The sequence below is a fragment of the Hemitrygon akajei genome, chromosome 2, assembly GCF_048418815.1.
Source record: "Hemitrygon akajei chromosome 2, sHemAka1.3, whole genome shotgun sequence".
Classification (NCBI taxonomy): Eukaryota; Metazoa; Chordata; class Chondrichthyes; order Myliobatiformes; family Dasyatidae; genus Hemitrygon; species Hemitrygon akajei.
The window spans coordinates 131,180,464-131,202,862 of record NC_133125.1 but is presented as its reverse complement, the minus strand read 5'-3'; the positions used below and the strand labels follow the sequence as shown (position 1 = coordinate 131,202,862).

Below are 22,399 nucleotides of genomic sequence, written 5' to 3'. Positions count from 1 at the left end.
GATCGAAGTAAGCGTCAGAGAGTTGTAAACTTAGTCAGCTCCATCGTGGGCACTAGTCTCCAGAGTATCCAGGACATCTTCAAGGAGCAATGTGTCTAAAAGGCGTCATGCATCATAAAGGACACCCGTCACCCAGGTTATGTTTTGTTCTCATTGCTACCAACAAGGAGGTGGTACAGAGGCCTGAAGGCACATTATTGCTTTTGGGCCTTCATGCAAAGGCGAATAACAGCTTCTGCCCCTTACTTTTTCTTAACTGAATTATTTTACTTCTCGATATCAGATTAGTCAATATTCTAGTTTTATCCTACAGATCAGCATCAAGGTTGCTCTGCTTCCTATTCCATTCTGCTTTTCCCTTCGGTTGAGAACCTTCAGAATATCCAATATTGGTCACTCTCTAACCATTCAATTGCAATAGCTATTAGGTCTCATCTTACATAGTTCTACCTGTGCCATTAATGCACACATTTGCTTTGAATGAAAAATGGATTTGGATGAACAGCTTTCGTTTTTCCTCGTTACCCATTTTTCTTGGATATTTTGAAGAAAAACAGATTTGTTCTAAATCTATTAAGCCTTAGAGCAGGTGACAACTCAGTACAACATGCCCACTCACTTTCAAAACAAGGGTGATGATTCAGGACTGCAGTTCCAGAAATGAGTGTTGTTTTCTGAAGGGGACTTTCTTCTCTGAGAAAAACCTTCCAAATTCAGAAAATTAAAATAAAATATCTGTGATCAGAAAGACATGTGTAAAAAAAAACTTAAACCCAAATTCGACCTGAAAAGTTAACTCTTCCTTTATCTACAGATACCGCCACATTTGATGAGTTTTTCCAGCATTTTCTGCAAATTTGAGTCCTTAAGTTTACAGCAAAATGGCGTTGAAGAAAGAAGCAAACGGGAACATGACCATGTGTAGTGACGTGTCCTCAAGACTATAGACTTACAAAAAGTTTCCAGCATGAGGGACAGAGCTATTGGGTGAGGTTGAACAAGCTAGGACTTTAGAGGTTGAGAAGTGATTTTATAGGAGCTATATAAAATCATGAGGGGCACTATTAGGGTGAATCCACTCAATTTTCTTCTCAGGGTTGGGAAATGGGGGGGGTGGGAAGCATCGGTTTAAGGGGAGAGGAAACATATTTAATGGAAACTTGAGCAACCTTTTTTTTTGACACAAAGGCTGGTACGTATGTGGAATAGGCTGCCAGAGAAAAAGGATGGGGCAGGTACAGAAACAACTTTTAAAGGACAGTTGGACAGATACATGGCTTGGAGGGAAATGGCCAAACTCTAAATGGCACCAGCTAGGATGTGGCATTTTATTTATCATGGAAAGGGTGGGCTGAAGGCCCTGTTTCGGGGCTATATAGCTCAATGACTCATCGTGTTCTAACAGTTCAATTGTATATACCGGCACCATAAGTCACAAAAATGTAGATCAGTAATCATTAGATAATAACACTTTCAACTGTGGCAAACACAGTCTTTCCAAAAACAGGCTTATTTAGTCATCAGAAATACAGAGCAAGATGTTTCCCTCATCTTGGCAGTGGTAGTAGGGACATTTTAGAACCTCTATAATCAAATATCTAAACCAAATTTAAGCTCATTACCGTACCTCCATATATTTACATTTTAATCAAAATTCAGGGAAATGGATTTTTAGCAGATTAGCACACAAAATTCTGTAAGGCAAATCTTTAGAGCAAATGAAAGCACACATCTCCAGAGCAAGTTGCTTTCAGCCAGAGTATTTAACGTTGGCTTAATACAAGATAATCAAGATTCTGCAAGAAGCAGACATTCATTAATACATGCGAATATGATAGCGAGCCCTTTTGCGTTCCCAGAAAAAAGAACCCAAAAATCGGAGAACTGCATATTGGTCATGGTACAGAGGTGGGAGAATGCCAACTACTAATTCATGGTACTTTTGTATTGCTAAAGTAATAATTGCTTAGTTCTAACTAACATCAGAATCAGAATCAACCGGCAGGTGTTGTGAAATTTGTTAACCTTACAGCAGCAGTTCAATGAAATACATGAGAAATAAATAGAGAGAAAAAAACCTACTTACAGTAAGTATATACGTGTCTGTTTAATAATCAAGTTAAAATAAATAGTGCAAAGAAAACTGAAATTTTTTAAAAAGTGGTGAAGTAGTGTTCATAGGTTCAATGTCAATTTGGAAATCAGATGGCAGAGGGAAAGAAGCTATTCCTGAATCACTGAGTGTGTGCCTTTAGGCTTCTGTACCTTATTTCCAACTGTAACAATGAGAAAAGAGCATATGTCCTTAATCCTTCAGTGAGTCCTTAATGATGGGCGCCACCTTTCTTAGATAGATAGATAGATAGATACTTTATTCATCCCCATGGGGAAATTCAACTTTTTTTCCAATGTCCCATACACTTGTTGTAGCAAAACTAATTACATTCAATACTTAACTCAGTAAAAAATATGATATGCATCTAAATCACTATCTCATAAAGCATTAATAATAGCTTTTAAAAAGTTCTTAAGTCCTGGCGGTAGAATTGTAAAGCCTAATGGCATAGGGGAGTATTGACCTCTTCATCCTGTCTGAGGAGCATTGTATCGATAGTAACCTGTCGCTGAAACTGCTTCTCTGTCTCTGGATGGTGCTATGTAAAGGATGTTCAGAGTTATCCATAATTGACCGTAGCCTACTCAGCGCCCTTCGCTCAGCTACCAATGTTAAACTCTCCAGTACTTTGCCCACGACAGAGCCCGCCTTCCTTACCAGCTTATTAAGACGTGAGGCGTCCCTCTTCTTAATGCTTCCTCCCCAACACGCCACCACAAAGAAGAGGGCGCTCTCCACAACTGACCTATAGAACATCTTCAGCATCTCACTACAAACATTGAATGACGCCAACCTTCTTAGGAAGTACAGTCGACTCTGTGCCTTCCTGCACAAGGCATCTGTGTTGGCAGTCCAGTCTAGCTTCTCGTCTAACTGTACTCCCAGATACTTGTAGGTCTTAACCTGCTGCACACATTCTCCATTAATGATCACTGGCTCCATATGAGGCACCACTCCTTGAAGATGTCTTGGAAACTATGGAGGTTGGTACCCTTGATAGGCCTGACTAATTTTACAAGTTTCTGCAACTTATTTCAATCTTGTGCAGTAGCACCCCACAACCCCCCCCCCCCCCCCCACCACCAGACAGTGATGCAGCCGGTCAGAATGATCTCCACAGTACACTTGTAGAAGTTTGAGTGTTTTAGTTGATAAACAAAATCACCTCAAACTTCTAATGAAATATAGCTGTCTTGCCTTCATTAAGCTGCATCAATATGTTGTGTCCGGGTTAGGTCCTCAAAGATACTGACACCCACAAAATTGAAATTGCTGGTTTGTGTTTCCTCGCGTTACCCTTTCTGAATTCCACAAACAGCTCTTTGGTCTTTGCTGACATTCAGTGCAAGGTTGCTGCTGCGACCTTATATTGCTTACGTTGCTCAGTTCTTAACTAATTGAATCTTATGTTGCACACAAATTTACAGGAGCACATTTGAAAAGCAAAACATGAAGTAGATATTCTCCAGGCTGCTTCATTCAAAAAGGTTCACAGTCACACTCAAATGTATTGGTGAATGCCTGGCCTTACACAATCTTGATTTTTTTTAAAAATCATTAAATCAACATTAAGTACTCTGGCTAAAACCAGCTTGCTCTGGAGATGCATAGTCTCATTTGTCCTAAAGATACTCTTTACAGGATTTCCTGCCCTTATTATGTACTAAAAATCCTTTTTTCTTAAGCATACAAAAACTCACAGTAAAAAAATAAATATAGTGGATTCAGGTCATCGGTTAAAAAGGGCAGTTGCTCATGGAACAGCTCTTAAAGAACAAAAACTAATGAAGAAAATAACTGGGATTCCCTTTGTTTATTAGGGTAATTATGCTGCTTAATTGGGACAAGAATCCGCTGCCAAACATTTTCTAACTCGCATCAGTCGCGCGCACCTATGTGGCCGTTAGACATTACTCTGTGCTTGAAGCAAACAGTTTTTAAAATAGTGTGCTTGTGTTATGTTATCCATTTGGGCTGATGGACACCAATTCAAAGAGCAGTGATTTTTAATCATGTTTTTTTTATTTCTGACCTTTGCAAAGTTGTCATGCAAAGATTTGGCACTAGCTAAAAAAAATTACCCAACTGGAACAAACTAAAAGCCATCCATTTAACATAGAAAAAAAAACATAGAAAATAGATGCAGGAGTAGGCCATTCGGCCCTTCGAGCCTGCACCGCCATTCAGTATGATCATGGCTGATCATCCAACTCAGAACCCTGTACCTGCTTTCTCTCCATACCCCTTGATCCCTTTAGCCACAAGGGCCATATCTAACTTCTCTTAAATATAGCCAATGAACCGGCCTCAACTGTTTCCTGTGGCAGAGAATTCCACAGATTCACCACTCTCTGTATGAAGAAGTTTTTCCTCATCTCGGTCCTAAAAGGCTTCCCTTTTAACATCACTCGTTGTTAACTCCAGAGTGGACTGGAAGGCTGAAATCTACAACTACACAATTGATACAACAGCAAGATAAACTGCGAGAAGGAAGCGTATTACACAAAGAACAGGGAACATCCAAATGATGAAAGCGTAAAAGGTAAGGATCCAGTCGTTGGATAGGCCCTCAATCAATGGTTTTCCATGGTACCTGAATGAGGTGTGTGTGTCAGTGGACCACTGTTAAAAAAACTAAGTCAGAACTGTTTTGCTCACTGTGGTTTCAAGCATTCAGGTTTGCCAATGCCAGAAACAGTTGAAAGTGAAAATGAAATTATTTCACTACTTCAACAAGCCATGAACTGCAAATAATTTGAAGGCATCAACAATCATCTTGAATGTCACAATGAAAATGAAGATTTGAAGGATGCAACTGTCAAAAGGTTTGCATCAAAACACCAAAGTGGGAAATATGAAGATGACACATCTGAACTTGAGCTAGTGACTACACAGGATGCCAAGAGATTTATTGTTGAACTGTGACACTACTTCATGCAGGAAGTCAATGAAGCCTCGTTTTGTTCATTTACAGTCAAAAGAACACAACAGGGTATGCTCGATGTATTCCCATCTAAGTAACTACGTTTGTATTAGGAACTAATACAGTTTCATAATGCTATAGTATTAGTAGTGTTCTAACTTGTTCTGTATTTCATTTAAAAACATAATTTGTTACTCAGTTAACAAACACAAAATGCTGGTGGCACACAGCAGGCTAGGCAGCATCTATAGGGAGAAGCGCTGTCGACGTTGCGGGCCGAGACCCTTCGTCAGGACTGACGTCAGTCCTGCATTTTGTGTGTTGCTTGAATTTCCAGCATCTGCAGATTTCCTCGTGTTTGCCTTGTTACTCAGTTAATTGGTAGTTTGCCTTTAATTAATTTATTTATTGAGATACAACTTGGAATAAACACTTCTGCCCTTCTAGTTGAGCTGCCCACCACTCCCACGACTTACACCTAGACTAATCATGGGACAATTTACAATGACTAATTAACCTACCAACGACTGTGTCTTTGAACTATGGGAAGAAACTGCAGCACCAGGAGGAAACCCCTTTTTTTTAAAAAAAATAAACTTTCCATGAAACTTTGACTAATTGGGGCAGCCTCTTAATCCCAATTAACCAGAATACCCTGTATATGGAGTTACTATAATGATCCTGCCCGAAATGTAGTTCAGCTGTTTGATATTAGGATTTTAAAACAGCACTACTACCACTGCCAAGACGAGGAAAAACACATTTAATAGAATAATAATATTATTACTCTGTTCAAGCCTCAGGCCACTCCTATGAAGATGAAATTCCCAACAATTCTGGTCATTAGAAGTCACCTCAGACTCCCTAAACAGAAACAGTGTATGGTCAAAGTTCTAATTCTTACTAGCTTTACTTTTTTTAAATTATGTAGATGTATTTACAGTACAGAATAAGGCCATTCAGCCAGTGTTTGTATTCCACACAAACTTCATCTTCCACCCTCCCCCGGACTCTATCTAGCCTAATCAGCTTACCCGCTCAATCGAGCACCAACTACTTTCACATTATCTACTTCAAATATACCATATTTAACATTTGTATGTGGAATTAGAAACAATGTCAAAGTTTTTAGGTCCTGATAAATGCCCCCCCCCCCCCCAGAAGAGCTTTACACAGAACTGCCTGGAAGCAGGAACAGGCACTGTTCAGCAGCTAGAAATATAAAATGCCCACAGCTCTCATCCTTTTCATTCTGATTGCTAGCTCCTTTAATATTATTCATCATCGTTATCATTTCACAGTCAGAATCAGTTTAATATCACCAGTATATGTCATGAAATTTGTTGTCTTTGTGGCAGCATTACAATGCAACACATGATGATAGAGGAAAAAAACTGATTTACAGAATATGTATCTAATACTACATCAGAATCAGATTTATTATTGCTAACATATGACTTGAAATTTGTTTTGCAGCAGTAGAACCATACAAGGACATGACATTATTATACATTACAAAACAAATAAATAGTGTAGAACGAAAGGAGTATCATGGAGTGTTCATTGACTATTCTGAAATTTGATGATGGAGGGGAAGGAGCTGTTCCTAAATCATTAACTATCGGACTTCAGGCCCTCCTCCTCAAAGGTAGTAATGAGAACAGAGCATCTCAGACTTTCAAGGATGCCTTAACTTACTCACTGCAGCAGTTGAATTACACAGAGTGACAGTCATAGCTGTTTACAACCCAGAAACTGGTCCTACACTCAAATTCTTCATACTGACCAAGTTGCCTAAATGAGCTAATCCAATTGTCCTGCGCTTGATCCACGTCCCTGAAACCATTCCTGTCCATGAAACTATCCCAACGCCTTTAAAAAGTCATAATTATACCCGTGACAAGTGAGTGTACTACAATGGACTGTAGATCCCTGGCCTGAAGTTGGTCCCTGCTGCGAGACTCCATCGACTCTTCGGGCTTTGCAAAGGCTGTCTTTTGCATGCAAAGTCCACATCATTTTGTGAGTCTTGCATGCCCCAGTGGAAATCAATGAAAAGCAGAATTCAGGAGTAAACTGGGTGTGATCAGATAACAAGACATGTACCTGAACAGCTCAGCATCTCAGCACCTTAGATGCACAAGGAACCAGGAAAGAGAACCAAATCAGAGACTGCGGTCCCAGCAGCAAGTGTTCAATCATGATTTATAATCACTTTTCCCCAGAAACTCTGCTGTGGAGCACACTTTAACACCGTACAAGGATTTTGCAGCTCTGTTTAAGAGCACAACCACAGAACAACACACCATTATGAAGGCCACAATCACTGCAGCTTTAAAATGTTTAGCACTTTAATACAAACTCTAAATGTGTGAGCTGTCTGTCTCCCTCAGCCTCCACAAGCTGCTCGCTCTTATGAATTCCCTGCTGTGAATAACTGTGACCTTGGCAGTTAGCCAGACTGCCTGGAATACACAGAGCATGGAAGAGCACAAGAACAGGCCCTTCTGCCCACAATGTTGTACCAAACCAGTTAATCTGATCCCTTCTGCTTACAATATCCCTCGTTCTCTAACCATTTATGTACCCATCTGAGAACCACTTAAAAGACTTTATCGTAACAACCTCCACCACCACACCTGGTATTACGTTCTAGGTATCTACCGCTCTGTGTAGGGGCAAAAATACTCCCCCCCCCCTTCACCTTAATGACCTCTAATATTAGATATTTCACCTCTAGGAGAAAGACATTTACTCTAGTAACCAGTACATTCCTGCACGTGTCTCAAAGGCATTGAGTAGCCCCGACAACAGTGCCATTATTGAAACACCTGCCGAGAAAAAAATCAGTCCTCTTTCATTTGTAAGGCACTATAGGCAGGGGACTGAACAAGTCCAAAGATCCTTCTGTACACGTTGGGTTTTGTTCTGTGGTGAGGAAATCATCAGAAACAGCAAGGCTCGGGAAAGGTGGAACTTCCTGGTGGCCAAACATTTTAATTCCAATTCCCATTCCAACCTGTTGGTCCACGGCTTCCTCCTCTGCCAAGATGAGGCCATCCTCAGGGTGCAGGAGCAATGCCTTAGGCTTTCTGTCTGGGTACTCTCCAATCTGATGGCATGAATATCAATGGCTCCTTCCAGTGAATATATTTCTCGCCCCATCACTCCTCTATTCCCCACTCTGACCTTTTACCTCTTCTCCTCTGCCTATCGCTTCCTCCTGGATCCCCTCCTCTTTCCCTTTCCCCTATGGTTCACTCTCCTCTCTCTTATCAGATTCCTTCCTCTCCAGCCCTTGACCTTTCCCACCCATCACCTTCCAGCTAACCTCTTTTCCCTCCCCTCACCTTTTTATTCTGGCATCTTCTCCCTTCCTTCTCGGTCCTGAAGAAGGGTCTTGGCCTGATATTTTGACTCTTTATTCTATTCTGTAGATGCTACCTGACCTGCTGAGTTGCTCTGGCGTTTTGTGTGCATTGCTAAGGCCTGGCAAATAAACTTCTCAAGAAAATAGTTAACACAAGAGATTCTGCAGATGCTGGGAACCTTGAGCAACACACAAAGTGCTGGAGGAACTCAGCAAGTCAGGCAGCAACTATGGAGGGCAAAAAACAGTTAACATTTTGGGCCGAAACCCTTTATCCTAATCAAGAAAATAAAGGAGCAGCAGAGAAGCGCAGCTGACAGAGCTATTACTTCACTACTCCTGCAGTCCAGGTTCAATTCTGACTTCGGTCACTGCCTGTGTGGAGTTTGCACGTTTGCTGTTCTTGCATTGGTTTCCCTTGGGTGTACCCGTTTCCTCCTATATACCCAAAAAATACACGGGTTGACAGGTTAATTGGCTTCCGTAAATTGCCTCAAGGGTGCAGCTGAGTGGTAAAAATCCGGACTGGGGGTGGGGAGTTGATGGGAATATGGGGAGAATAAACTGGGATTGAGGGAGGATTTGCGCAGGTGGTTGGTGGTTGGCATGGACTCAGTTGGTCACATGGGCTGTTTCTCTGAAGTACTGTGGAAATGCATCTGTACCCCTCAAGTCTTCATGCATTTGTAACCTCTGTGAAACATATTGTTACAAAATGGAACCTGTGCGATCCCAGGGTGTCTTGCTGGTTTGGATGGAGGTTTATGGATAGATATGTGTGTTTTATGACAGAGGATGTGAGTGTATTGTGGCAGGGGTGGTGTTTGACAACAGAGGAAAAACAGGCCAAATCGAAGAACAAATGCTAGGAACTACAGACAGATAACGGAGGCATATTATGAAACGGGGCAACTAATTATTGTTCTCTGTAAAACATATAAAAGCGGTTTGTTTGAGCTGTAAGATTGAAGCTATTCTCCAATGATAATATGTGGAGGAGCTTCCATTGCAAGCAAACAATAAATACACCTAAAATTTAATCCACTCTGAATTTGTTGTAGTTTGTTTCTGGATATTAAAAGACCTAGATGAACGGTACATGACACTTTTCTAAATGCTGACACTCTCTACCGGTGGCAGATGTCTGGAGGTTGCCATTTTTTTTTTAGTTATAGAGATTTTCTCTTCCATTTCCCCTGGTAAAACATCTCTCCCCTCTTTGTACCATTGAACTGAGCATGTCCCTCAGTGCTGCTCAGGATAAACAACTGAGTTTCTGGCATGGATGGAAGAGCGAGGTGGAGTTAGCATCGGTTCAGCTATCAAAACAAAATGCATTACAGCAGGCTGAATTAAAAAACAGCTGGGCCCACAATTTGAAGAGCAGAGGGGAAGAAATTACGCTCCAAATAGAAATAGAAATGACACACAGCCTGCCTGCAGACCCAAGAGTCTCCCTCTAAAATGTTGCATGGGATTTAACTGACAGCATTTTTAGACAATAACTTTGCAACTGCATTTTTAAATATTTTACTTACTGTGGATAATATTAATAGTTATCATTGTAGTATAATAGAATCCTTCCTTCACTTACCAACCCGTTCATGACAATGTGCAACAAAGGAGCTTCTGTATCATAAATGGCAGAGAAATAGAGGCATAGAGTAGGGGCACAGGCCCTTCTGCCCCACCCATCCATGCAAACCAGGATGCCCATTCTCCTCAGTCCCAATTGTCCAACACTCTGCTAAGTCTTCAGTATCTACCCATCTGCCAAAATGTAGATCTTCCAGTATCAGTTCATTGTCCTTGATTGCAAAACAACATTTTAAATGGGCTTATATTTTTTAAACTAATTCATTGAAATCTCTCTTAAAAGGTATCAAAGCATCAGATATTTCATTCAAACACCTTAACACATCTCAACATCTTCGTACTTTTCCTTGTCTCGGGGAAGCAGTTATACTTTCTTCAACTTATGTTCTATATTCCTACAAGCTAGTCACCCTCATATATGCCTAAAATTCTCCTTTGATTCTTTTTGCTATTCACTTCATTTGATGAGCAGGCTACAGTGGACCAGCATATGTTTCTGAGCCCTGTGGGACATGGGAAGAGATTGAAGTACCTGGAGTAGACCCACGCGGTCACAGGGAGAATCTGCAAAATCTGTATATAGACAGCATCCAAGACTGGGATCAAATCCAGTTCCTGGAATAGTAAGGAAGCAACACCAACTGCTCGACCACTGTGCTGCCTCAAACCCTCTACTGAGGATAAGCACAACCTCCCTTGTACTTGGTGTAATTTCAAAGGCGAGCTCGCAAGTCTTTTTTCTGTTTAAGTGTTAACATTTTACTGCCTGCCCACTCCACAGTTAAGAAAAAAAGTACAAGAGCTGTTACACGAGGAAATCTGCAGATGCTGGAAATTCAAGCAACACACACAAAATGCTGGTGGAATGCAGCAGGCCAGGCAGCATCTATAGGGAGAAGTGCTGTCGACGTTTCGGGCCAAGACCCTTCGTCAGGACTAATTGAAAGAAGAGATAATAAGAGATTTGAAAGTGGGAGGAATGACCGGATTGATTTCTCTAACTTCCAGTAAAATCCCCTCCCCCTCGTACCCTATCCCTTACTTGTTTATTTATTTATTTTTCCCCTTTTTCTCTCTCTGCCCCTCTCACAATCACTCCTTGCCTGCTCTCCATCTCCCTCTGTTGCTCCTCTCCCCCTTTCTTTCTCCCTAGGCCTCCCGTCCCATGATCCTTTCCCTTCTCCAGCTCTGTATCCCTTTTGCCAATCGACTTTCCAGCTCTCAGCTTCATCCCTCCCCCTCCTGTCTTTTCCTATCATTTCAGATCTCCCCCTCCTCCTCCCACTTACAAATCTCTTATTATCTCTTCTTTCAGTTAGTCCTGATGAAGGTTCTTGGCCCGAAACATCGACAATGCTTCTTCCTATAGATGCTGTCTGGCCTGCTGCGTTCCACCAGCATTTTGTGTGTTACAAGAACTGTAAGTTACTTTTATAACATGGTGGGACAGCGTTGTATTAATTGCTGAATAGAGTTTTTCTAAATAAGTCAAAGTAAGATATCAAATGTCGTGACAAAAAGGACCCTGGATCCTTATCCTAAATCCTACCCCTAACCCAAACTCAGGTGATGAAAAGAATAACCACAGGAGGGGCTCTGCGCCCAAAAAGTCTCACCCAAAATGGGGCACTTGACAGGGTATGTACTGTGAACTCACCATTCATGCTTTGATTGACAAACACTGATCATAGAGCAATGCAGCACAGATATGGGTCCTTTGGCCCAACTACTATATTCTGACCATATTACTTACCCAGCTAGTTCTACTTCTCTTAGGTTCAACCCATTTCATTCAAAGCCCTGCCCCTCTGTATGTACATATCCAAATGCTTCTTTAATGATACTCTTGTACCTACCTTAACCACTTCTTCTGGCAGCTCATTCCATATACCTACCACTCTGATCATGAAAATGTTGCCCCTTAGGTCCCTTTTAAATCTTTCCCCTTTCACCCTCAATCTTTGCCCCCTAGTTTTGGACTCCCTACCCTGGGGGGAAAGACTGTTACCATTTATCTTATCATTGGCTCCCATAATGTTCAACACTTTTATAAGGTTAACCTCTCATTCTTCTACTTCAAAGGAATAAAGACAACCTTGACAACCTCTCGCAATACTTTGGGCCCTCCGTCCTTTCAACATCCTCGAAAATCTTCTCTGCACTCTTTCCAGTTTAACCACATCATTCCTATAACAGGGTGACCAACAGACAGTCACAAAACAAAGAAAACCATGGAGCCCATTCAAAGAGAAATAACAACCCCCACCCCATGTGTACAAGACAACAAAACAAAAACGAGCAAAAAAACACAGAAGATAAAACACAAAATTGAAAGAGTCCGGGCATATTCCGTCCAACTCAGTTTCCGTTATCGACAAGCCACTCCGATTCAAAGTCACCCAAAATAGCTACAAAAAAAAGGGAGCAACCAGAAGCACATGATAACATGAACTACAAAGTCCAAATCACAAACCAAGTGCAGCCTCCTCAATGCCTTGTACAAATGCAACATAATATCTCAACTCTTATACATAAGACTGATGAAGGCCAGCAGGCTAAACACTTCATAACCTTCAAAATTTCGGAAGTACAGGAAATCTTTTCAAAAAACTAATTCACTTTGGGACTTGACTGATGCAATCTTGATTCATTTCCCAAGTTCTACTTACTGATTGCCATTACAAAGCAAGCTTGTTGAACCTTTACAAATTTGGATATTACATTATAACTGCAACATTGTCATTTACTGCTTAATGGCCTGTTTGGTGATTGAAGCCTGCCTTGATGACTAGTGTAATATTTCTTCTTTTGATGGTTCCTGAGGGAATAAACTGGAGATGGCCCTTTGTTAGCTCTGTGGGAAAGCCATGTACTGACCTAGATATCAGGGCAAGTGAATACCCTCCCTGAACCACAGGCAGCATGCTTGTCTTGGAGCAAAGGTTATGGGCTCCTTGAGGGATCCAAGCATCAAATTTTCACTTGACTCTATAGCGTGGGAGTGCTGTGATGCATCTTTCAAGTGGAGGTTGAAAATTGTGGTCCCATCTGTTTCTGTAAAATATCCCATGAAGAGAAGTGGGGCATTCTTCCTGGGGTCCTTCCTGAAAGTTACCTTTCAATTAACAGCATTAGATCACGATGCCAATTTATGGGAGCAAGCTATGCGAAAACTGGCTGAGATACTCCTCGCATGGCAGATATTCCTCATATTTCAGAGGGACGTGATTGGCTGTAAAAGTAAATAAAATACCTGCAGATGCTGAAAATCGGAAATAAAAGCAGTAAGTGCTGAAAAGTCTTGGCAGGTCAAAAGATGAACATTTTAGTCAAAAGCATAGCTTTAACTTGAAACATGAATCAGAATGTTCAGCCGGGTGTTTCCAGTATCCCTGTCTGTTGCTTGTGATGTGCCTAGGGTGACCTCAGGTTTTAAAGTAGAATGGAACAAGGAGGAATGAAAGTGTAATGAAATTCAGCCAGCATTTCATTTCGAAAGTGGAGTGTGCTTAAACGGTCCATTGAGTCCATTCTGCCATTTAATTACATCATGCCCCCTCCTCATTGCAACTTTATCTGCTGCTTCATTGATACAAAAGTAATCTTGCATTCGCACATTTAAAATTTTCTAACAGCCTTGACATTTTTGCCAGTGAATGGAAGAATTTCTCTTTGCCTTTATTCGAAGAGCTGATTTAATGTGTCACCTCTGCACAGCCTGGTTCTTGTTCCAATTGAACTGGGACCCAGTACACTGTGAAGAAAGGTGCCCTTTATATGTAGAGCAACTCACTTTACCTTTTAAAACCTGCAGTGGTGGTTGGGATCATTTCTAAACCATGAATATGACTAATAACCAGAATGTGAGGGGGCAGACATACTGCAGCATGCAAGGCTGGATAACTTCCTCAATCTGATACTCTTACAGGTTTCAGGGGAACAGGAAGGCATCAGCAGGAGCCACTGTCTGCAGCTTAAACCAGTTAAAGGTTCACAAAAGGGACAGGAAATAAAACTTGAACACAAACTGAATCAAGAGACTTGGCTCATTGGGATAATTGGGTTTGACTGAAACATTATAGCAGGACCTTTAATTTGCTTTATTGTTGAAACTATCAGGCCACACAGTCTTTAAAGTCATGCTTAAAGCTACTGTACCTCCCCGTACAAATACACTCGCCCTTTGGGCTGGGTGTGTGTGGGGGGGTGGGGGCGGGGGTTGTTGTTTGTTAATACAAGAAGCAATATTTGGTGGCGGCATGGTAGTGTAGCAGTTAGCGCAATGCTTTACAGTACAGGCAAACAGAGTTCAAATCCTGCTGCTGCCTGTAAGGAGTTTGTATGTTCTCCCCATGACCGCACGGGCTTCCTCTAGGTGGTCCAGTTTTCTTCCACAGTCCAAAGACTTAGCAGTTGATAGGCTAACTGGTCATTGTAAATTGTTCCGTGACTAGGCTAGAACTAAATCCAGGGATTGATGGGCAGGTGGCTTGAAAGGCTAGAAGGGCCTATTCCGCACTATATATCAATTAAAAAAATTTCTAATTATAAATCAAGAATTCTATCAGTTTATAGCACAGGAAGTAACTACTCGGCTAGACTTAATAGATTAGGTTAAACACACTACTGAGCACTTGGTCCACAAACCTACAGGTTATAATTGTTCAAATGCTCCTCTGGACATTTTTTAAAAAAAATGTGGTGAGAGCTTTCATCTCCAGCACCCTTTCAGGCTATGACGTGCAGACTCCCAGTGCTCAATTCAAATATCTAGTGAAAAGCAATCACTCCAAGAGGTTGTTAAACATGAAAGAAAGACAGATTTGCATTTATACATGTCCCAGAACATGTACCCAAAGGAGCACTTCTGAAGTGTAATCATACCTACTGTCACTGACACAAGCCATGAAATTTGTTGTTTGTGGCAACAGTACAGTGAAGGTACAATAAATTACTATAAGTTACAATGAAAATAAATAACTCATTATCATGTGTTGTGTCGTATGATGTGAGTGATCATAGTCCTAATCAATTATTGTTCCAGGCAAATTCTACAGAAGTGTTTTGCCATTACCTTCTTCTGGGCAGTGTCTTTACAAGACGGGTGACCCCAGCCATTATACACCTTGCCGTGATCCAGGGGGGCAAACCAGGTGCTCAGGGTGACCTGCATGCTAGCAGAAGGAGGAAAGCCTTACTCCTCCTTTGCTCAAGGCGTTTCTCCACCCTGCGGCCCAAAATAACTAAATAGTGCAATTGTCCGTGGGCTTGTTGTCAAATTGTGGAAATGCATCAGGCAATATTTACACAGCAAGTTCCCATATGGCAATGATCAAGTTATCTACCTTTCTTCATGTAGAAGAGCGAGGGACAAATAGGAGCTAAGACACCTTGTTATGCTTCAGAACATTGCCACAAGATAGAACGGTCATGCACCAATGAAAAAGGCCCTTCGGCTCAACTCATTCATGCTGCCCAAGATGTTCATCTTTCGCAACTGCTAAGGACAGCAGATTAACTTCTCACTCGAAAGACAGCGTCACTGATGGCACAACACTCCCTCAGTGCTGCAGAAACTTCTGAAACGGCATTTTAATACAAGCAAGCACGCATTAGGAACTGTGGGTCACTCTGCTGCTTGAGCCCGCTCTACCTTGTCATAAGGAAGGGCTAGTATCTGACTGTAATCCTAGTTTTGCATCCCACCTGCCCCTGATGATCCATTACACCATTGCACATCAAGTATCGACCTATCCCACCACAAATTTTTTTTTAAAGTAACACTGCTTTCATCGCCAATGGTGGGAGGTACAAAAATACATGATACTCAGAAAGAAATCCACCTTATCTCTGCCTTTAAATGGATGACCTCTTATTTTTAAAGTGATCCCTGGTTCTAAATTCTCTCACAAGAGGGAACGTCCATATCAATCCTCTGAAGTCCTCTCAAAACAGCTTCCATCTCAGACCATCACCAAAGGCGCCACAGCTGACTGACACACACTGCTACAATAAAAGAAACTGCTATTTAAGCAGTTTCACAACAATCATGGACTCACCAACATGAATTCCTGCTTCCAGTTTCAAGGTTTCTCAGAAGCATATCAGAGCACAACGCTGAACGGATCAATAATCTCCATCAGCCTGTGGGAACTTTATAGCCTGAAGATCACACATCTATCAACATGCTTGGTAGCCTGCCCTTTAAAATGATCATAAGTTTCATCTGCAGGGTTTCCGTCACTAAATCCCAGCTGCTGTAGCTGAGAGTCGAGAGAAAATGCTTGTTCTTAGCCAAGCTGCCTGATAGAGTTTAGAGCCCTCTACCTTGGGAAAGCAGAACAAAAATCAATACTGCCCCACCCCCTGCCCAACTGCTGTGGAAGCACTTCAATAGCACAAACACCATCAACAGCAACTCAATCAGACAGGCTGAGCTCCACAGTCTAAACCACCTCCTGTGCTCATTCATCAAGAGTCACTCTTTGTTTCAAACTGGTTGGCAAAAAATAGTTCTACAGCGATATTTAAAGGAACTTACTCAGAATCAGACTGAATCTGCAATGGCTCTCACTGTCGAATGTTCAGCAGATCAGGCAGCATCTGTGGAAACAGAAACCAAATTAGCACTTCAAGTCAGAAAAGGAACAAGTCAGAGGTAAGCACGCTTTCAGATGCGGAGGAAGGGAGAGAAGGGGATCTCTGTTGGACAGAGTGCAGAATGACTTAATTTTTAAAGGGAGTGATAATGCAAAGTGAAAGGGTTTAATCAAACATAGTCAGCCCTTTCACCATTTAATCTCTCCCATCTCCCAGCCCATCACAGACCTTTTTTTGTGGGGATGGAGTATTCTCCCTTTTATGTGCACACTTCAACTCATTCAATTTTTCCCAGTTCCGAAGCAAGGTCATGTCCCAGAACATTAACTATGCATTTCTCTCCAAAGACTAATCGACTGAATGGGTATTCGTACAGCACGAAAACAGGACCTCCGTATCACTGCTCCAATCCGACCAAGGTGTCCCATCGTGCTAATAGAATTTGCCAGCATTTGGCAAATATCCTTCTATATCTTTCTTTTCCATTTACCTTTCAAATTATATTTTGAAAGTTGTTCATGCAATTGCCTCAACCACTTCCTCTGGCAGCTCACTCCACATAACACCACCCTTTGTGCAAAGAAGCTTCTCCTCCATCCCTATTAAATCTCTCTTCTCGCCTTAAACCCATCTCTCATTCTTGATTTCCTAACCATGGGACAAAGACCAAGTACACTCACCCTATCTATGCTCCTTGTGATTTTACACCACTATACTTCATAGACTACCATGCTCCAAGGAATAAGTTCTGAGCTTGTCTAATCTCCCCCTATAATTCAGTCCCTCGTGTCCTTGGAAAGAGTGCAGAAAAGATGTCACGGGACAGCATCCTTGTAAATCTAAAGCAACACACAAAATGCTGGAGGAACTCAGCACATCAGGCAGCATCTATGGAAAAGAATTAACCGTCGATGTTTTGGGCCAGGGCCCTTCTTCAGTACTGCGAAGGACGGGGGGGAGATGCCAGAATAAAAAGATGGGAGGAGGGGAAAGAGGCTAGCTGGAAGGTGATAGGTGAAGCTATGTGGTGGGAAAGGTCAATGGCTGAAGAAAGAATCTATAGGAGAGTGGACCAATGGGGAAAAAGGGGAAGGAGGATGGGTCCCGGGGAGGTGGGGGGAGAGAGAAATAGACAGGTGAGAGGTAAATTGTCAGTGGGGAATGGTGTGGAATTTGTTTAGCAGGAGTTTGAGAAACCGATATTAATGCCATCAGGTTGGAAGGTACACAGATGGTATACAAGTAGTTGCTCCTCCACCCTGAGGGTGGCCTCATCTTGGCACAAGGAGGCTGTGTACCGACACATCAGAACGGGAATGAGAATCTAAGTTAAAATGTTTGGCCATCGGGAAGTCCAATGATGGCGCAGAGATGCTCAATGAAGCAGTCCCCCAATTTAAAACGGGGGATATAAATCTTTTCTGCACTCTTTCCAATTTACTAACATCGTTCCGAGAGCAAAGTACCGCGACTGGACGCAATATTCCAAGTGCAGATCCACCAGCGTTTTTTTTGCCACTGCACCACAACCTCTCAACTTTTCTACTCGAGCTCTGAATGGCCAGTGCTCCAAATCCTTCTTCACCCTGAACCGCCACCTCCAGGAAACCCCAGACTTCAGCGCCAAGATCTCTGTTTCACAACATTCCCCAAGACCCGCCTGTTTATTGTGGAAAATGCCACCTTGATTTGACTTCCCAATTCAAATTCCCACATGGAAAAGCTGCTTCCCCTGCCACCTTCCTTCCTACAACCAGCAATGCCTTGGACGTTCCAACTGCTGTCCCTCCCCTACGTGACAGAGCAGCCACATGAACTGGTCTGCTCATGCTAAGCAGAGCTGCAGGAGGGACACATTGCTGCTGCTACCACATCTCAGATGAGACGCTAAAGGTGACATCGAAGGCCGACTGTACAAAGGCTTGATGCAAAGAATAAGGAAACTATTTTTGTACCCCAGTCTGTTAAAAATGTTCTACAAAACCAATATATTTCTTTATTTGCTTTCTGTTCAACCTTCCTGTGCAGTAACCTGCTGTGTGAGCACACATTTATTTAGAGATACAGTGTGGAATGGGCCATTCCATCCCTTCAAGCCAGACTGCCCAGCAACCCCCAGTTTAACTTTAGCTTAATCATGGAGCAATTTACAATGACGAATTAACCTACTAACTGGTCTGTCTTTGGACTGTGGGAGGAAACCGGAAAATCCACGTATTCCACACAGCAGATGACAAACTATATAGAGGATGCCAGGGTTGAACTCTGAACCCTGAAACCCCAATCTGCAACAGTGTTGCATTAACCATTAAGCTACCAAGGCACACATACCATGCAGAGCTAGACATAATGCAGCCCACTTAATGATATCTCAATGCTATAATAAAGAGTTTGAGATGCCCTTCCTTCCCCTCGCTTTCCCTTTCATTATGATTTTCTTAGCACTGCTGGCCAGAAAGTGGCATTTGATCTGTCCTTCTCGGCTGAGGAACTCAGCGAATAGAACCATTATACAGTCCACTTCCCAACATTATAAAGGCCCACTCTCTCAACTCTCACATACTTGATGAGAGAGAGAGACTCTCAGTCATACAACTCTCTTCCCGCCATTACGGATATTTACACTACACGCTGCATCCGCAAAGGAAACAGCATTATGAAGGACCCCACACACCCCTCATACAATCTCTTCTCCCTCCTGCCGTCTGGGAAAAGGCTCCAAAGCATTAGGGCTCTCATGACCAGACTATGCAACAGTTTCTTCCCCCAAGCTATCAGACTGCTCAATACCCAGAGCCTGGATAACACCTTACTGCCCTGTTGTCCTGTTTATTATTTATTGTAATGCCTGCACTGTTTTTGTGCACTTTATGCAGTCCAGTGTGGGTCTGTAGTCTAGTGTAGCTTTCTCCGTGTTGTTTTTTTACATACCGGTAGTTCAGTCTAGATTTTGTACTGTGTCACGTAACACCATGGTCCTGAAAAACGTTGTCTCATTTTTACTATGTACTGTACCAGCAGTTACGGTTGAAATGACAATAAAAGTGACTGACTTGACCTTCGTTGTTAAAACATTCACCATTTCTAATTTCCACCACACTAGCCCTATAATTGCAAGAACAGTCTGAGCTTCTGCGACTCCAGCCTTGTATTCTCTCAGAATTAAACACACCAGAACTGATGGTCATGGCATCAGCTGCCAAGACCCTGAACTCTGAAATTCTTCCCTGAATTCATTATTGCTAGCATTGCTGGTAAATGAGCAAGTTTTAAAGAACATGTTTCTCTAACACCAATAATATGCCCTCATGTGGTTTACCAACCTTTGTTTAAATGGCCTCCTGCACAGCATCTCCATGTTAAATATTTATTTAAATATTTATCGAGTTGTGCAGCCCAGCAATCCCCGATTTAATCCTAGACCAATCACTCGACAATTTACAATGACCGATTAACCTACCGACCAGCGCGCCCTTGGACTGTGGGAGGAAACTGAGAGAACATGCAAACTCCTTACAGGCAGCCGCAGGAATTGAACCCAGGTTGCCTGCCTGTGAAGCACTGCACTAACCACTGTGCTACCATACCGCCCTGCTAGGGATAAGAAACTCTGTGCAACACAAGGTTACTGGAGGAACTGAGCAGGTCAGGCAGCATCCATGGAGGGAAACAGACAATTGAGGTTTCAGGTAGAGAACCTTCATCTGGACTGGAAAAAAGGGCGATATAGCTGGCATGAAAAACTGGAGGGGTGTGCAAGCGTTTGCAGGTGTGATAGGTGGCTTGCCCTCTTTCTTTTAATTCGAGATACAGGGTCTCAACCTGAAATGCTGACTGTTTATTTCCCTCTGTAGACGCTGCCCGACCCGCCAAGTTCTGCCAGCTTTTAATGTGCTGCTCCAGGTATCCAGCATTTTGTGTCTCAGAATAGTCAGAGCATAAATCAGTAATTCGTCAGATGAAATTATTACTGATATTGTCACTGTTGATGAGCTATTTAATCAGGAGTTCCTGGTTTAGGGGGGCATTGGGGCTTGATCATCATTTCTTTCCTCAGACTGCCTTTCTCAAGAGTGCAGCGGTTTCGAATCTACTTGGCTCACACACTCTTCCTGGGATTTGCAGCCGTCAGTCTAGTGAACTTTGGGACCATGGAAGCTAAAGGATTCCGAAGACAAGCACAAAATGATGGGAGGAGATCAATCCTTTAGAGGACTGCGCTTCAAACGGCAAAATTACTACAGTGCAGCTTAGATTTGGAGAAAACAAAAATCCATCTTTAAATATTGTATTTTCTAATTCGAAAGAACACTTAAACAACCATCTTGCAGATTTACAATGACAAAAGCAGCAAATAAAAAGCTTAGCAAAAGAGACATTAAACTGCTAAAAGCCAGTGTCAGAATGGGATGGCTTTGCTGCTGTTGGCATTACCGGCTAGATCGAATAAACATGATGTATCATATGGGGAAAACTTTTTGGTTTGTGTTTTTTTTAAACCAAAGGTCTATAAATGCTTTCAGGATGTGACATCCAACATACTTTAATCCCAGAATCCTTGGCTATAATTACACAAGCAACTGAGATTGAAGCTGGCTGACCCTTGAATGACTCCAGCTCATGGATATGATAGTATTTTAGCTCCCCGATGAGCTAAGCTTCAGCCACTCTCTCTCTCTGACCTTTACTCAAATGCAGCAGCACTTGTCACGAGAAAATAATGAACAACATTTAATTTTACCTGTTCACAGAAGAACATTATTCCTCTTGTAGCCACAACCACCCCCACCCCACTCTCATTTGGCCTCAGTCCTGCTGCCAACAATTACAAGGGTAGAACTGCCTGTTCTGAGCCAATGGGATTTTTTTTTTCCACAGCAACATGGTGACCTAATTAATTAGCTGTTCTTCCAACATCGTCAAAATGAAAAGCATTTTATGAAGGCAATTTTTATAAAGGCAAATCTTTAATAAAGATTTGTTAATCACCAATATTTTCAGTTTCTTTCCATGAACAAGAAAAACTTGTTCACTTTTTGATCACAAAGCAAGGTCTTGGAAACAGGTGCCAAGAATGTAATGCCAACTTAAATGACATGACATTCGTGAATGTCTCTTTAAACCTCTACCATGCCTGCACTTTTCATCAATCTGATTTAGTTACTTAACAACTTCAGCTAGCTCACACAAAAAAATGTGCACTGCCTCATATCAGAGCACTACCATCTTGCTGGAAGGACAGCCCTTTCAGTGTTGTTTACCAAACATCCTGCCCTTGTCTGACGCTTGGCACGATACACCACCAGTGCTAGAATTTTGTTAACGGTGATACTGGTTTTTAGGTTGGTGCAGCAAATCCGCAAGCAGCTTGTTTGTTCAAATTTCTTAGAAATGTGTTGTTTCGTGGGTTCAACAAAGTTTGGTAAGAGGGGAAAAAAAGATATCAGAATTTCCTCTCAATGATACTCCCAACTGCCCTGCAGTGTCCAAAGATGACAAGTGAATCTCCAGGACTAAGCCAAGAGATGCAGAGACTTTGGTCTAACTAGATGCCTTGTAAGAAGAAATCAAAACAAAGGATACTTTGGGCTGGGCCTTTCCCAAGGTCCTTCTTTGTGACCTCTTGGGCATTCATGATCACAATGACTACTCTGTTTGATTTCTTTTGGTTCTAAGTGCGTTCCTAGGCCTTTATAATTAATGTTTTTCATGTGAATGTTGTGCATCTGATGCCATATGCCCCAGGCACTGCTGCAAGATTTTCACTGCAAAGGTGCACGTGTGCTTGTGGATA

General features: G+C 42.1%; 1 protein-coding gene across 1 annotated transcript in view; it reads right to left on the bottom strand.

Annotated features, from left to right (window-relative positions):
- The window catches only part of klf12b (Kruppel like factor 12b), a 264,047-nt gene that overhangs the window by 161,436 nt on the left and 80,212 nt on the right, over nucleotides 1-22,399 (bottom strand). Inside the window, exon 2 of the mRNA XM_073028016.1 lies at nucleotides 16,547-16,608. The gene's annotated coding sequence lies outside the window, so the exon portion shown is untranslated. The remainder of the gene's footprint in view (nucleotides 1-16,546; nucleotides 16,609-22,399) is intronic.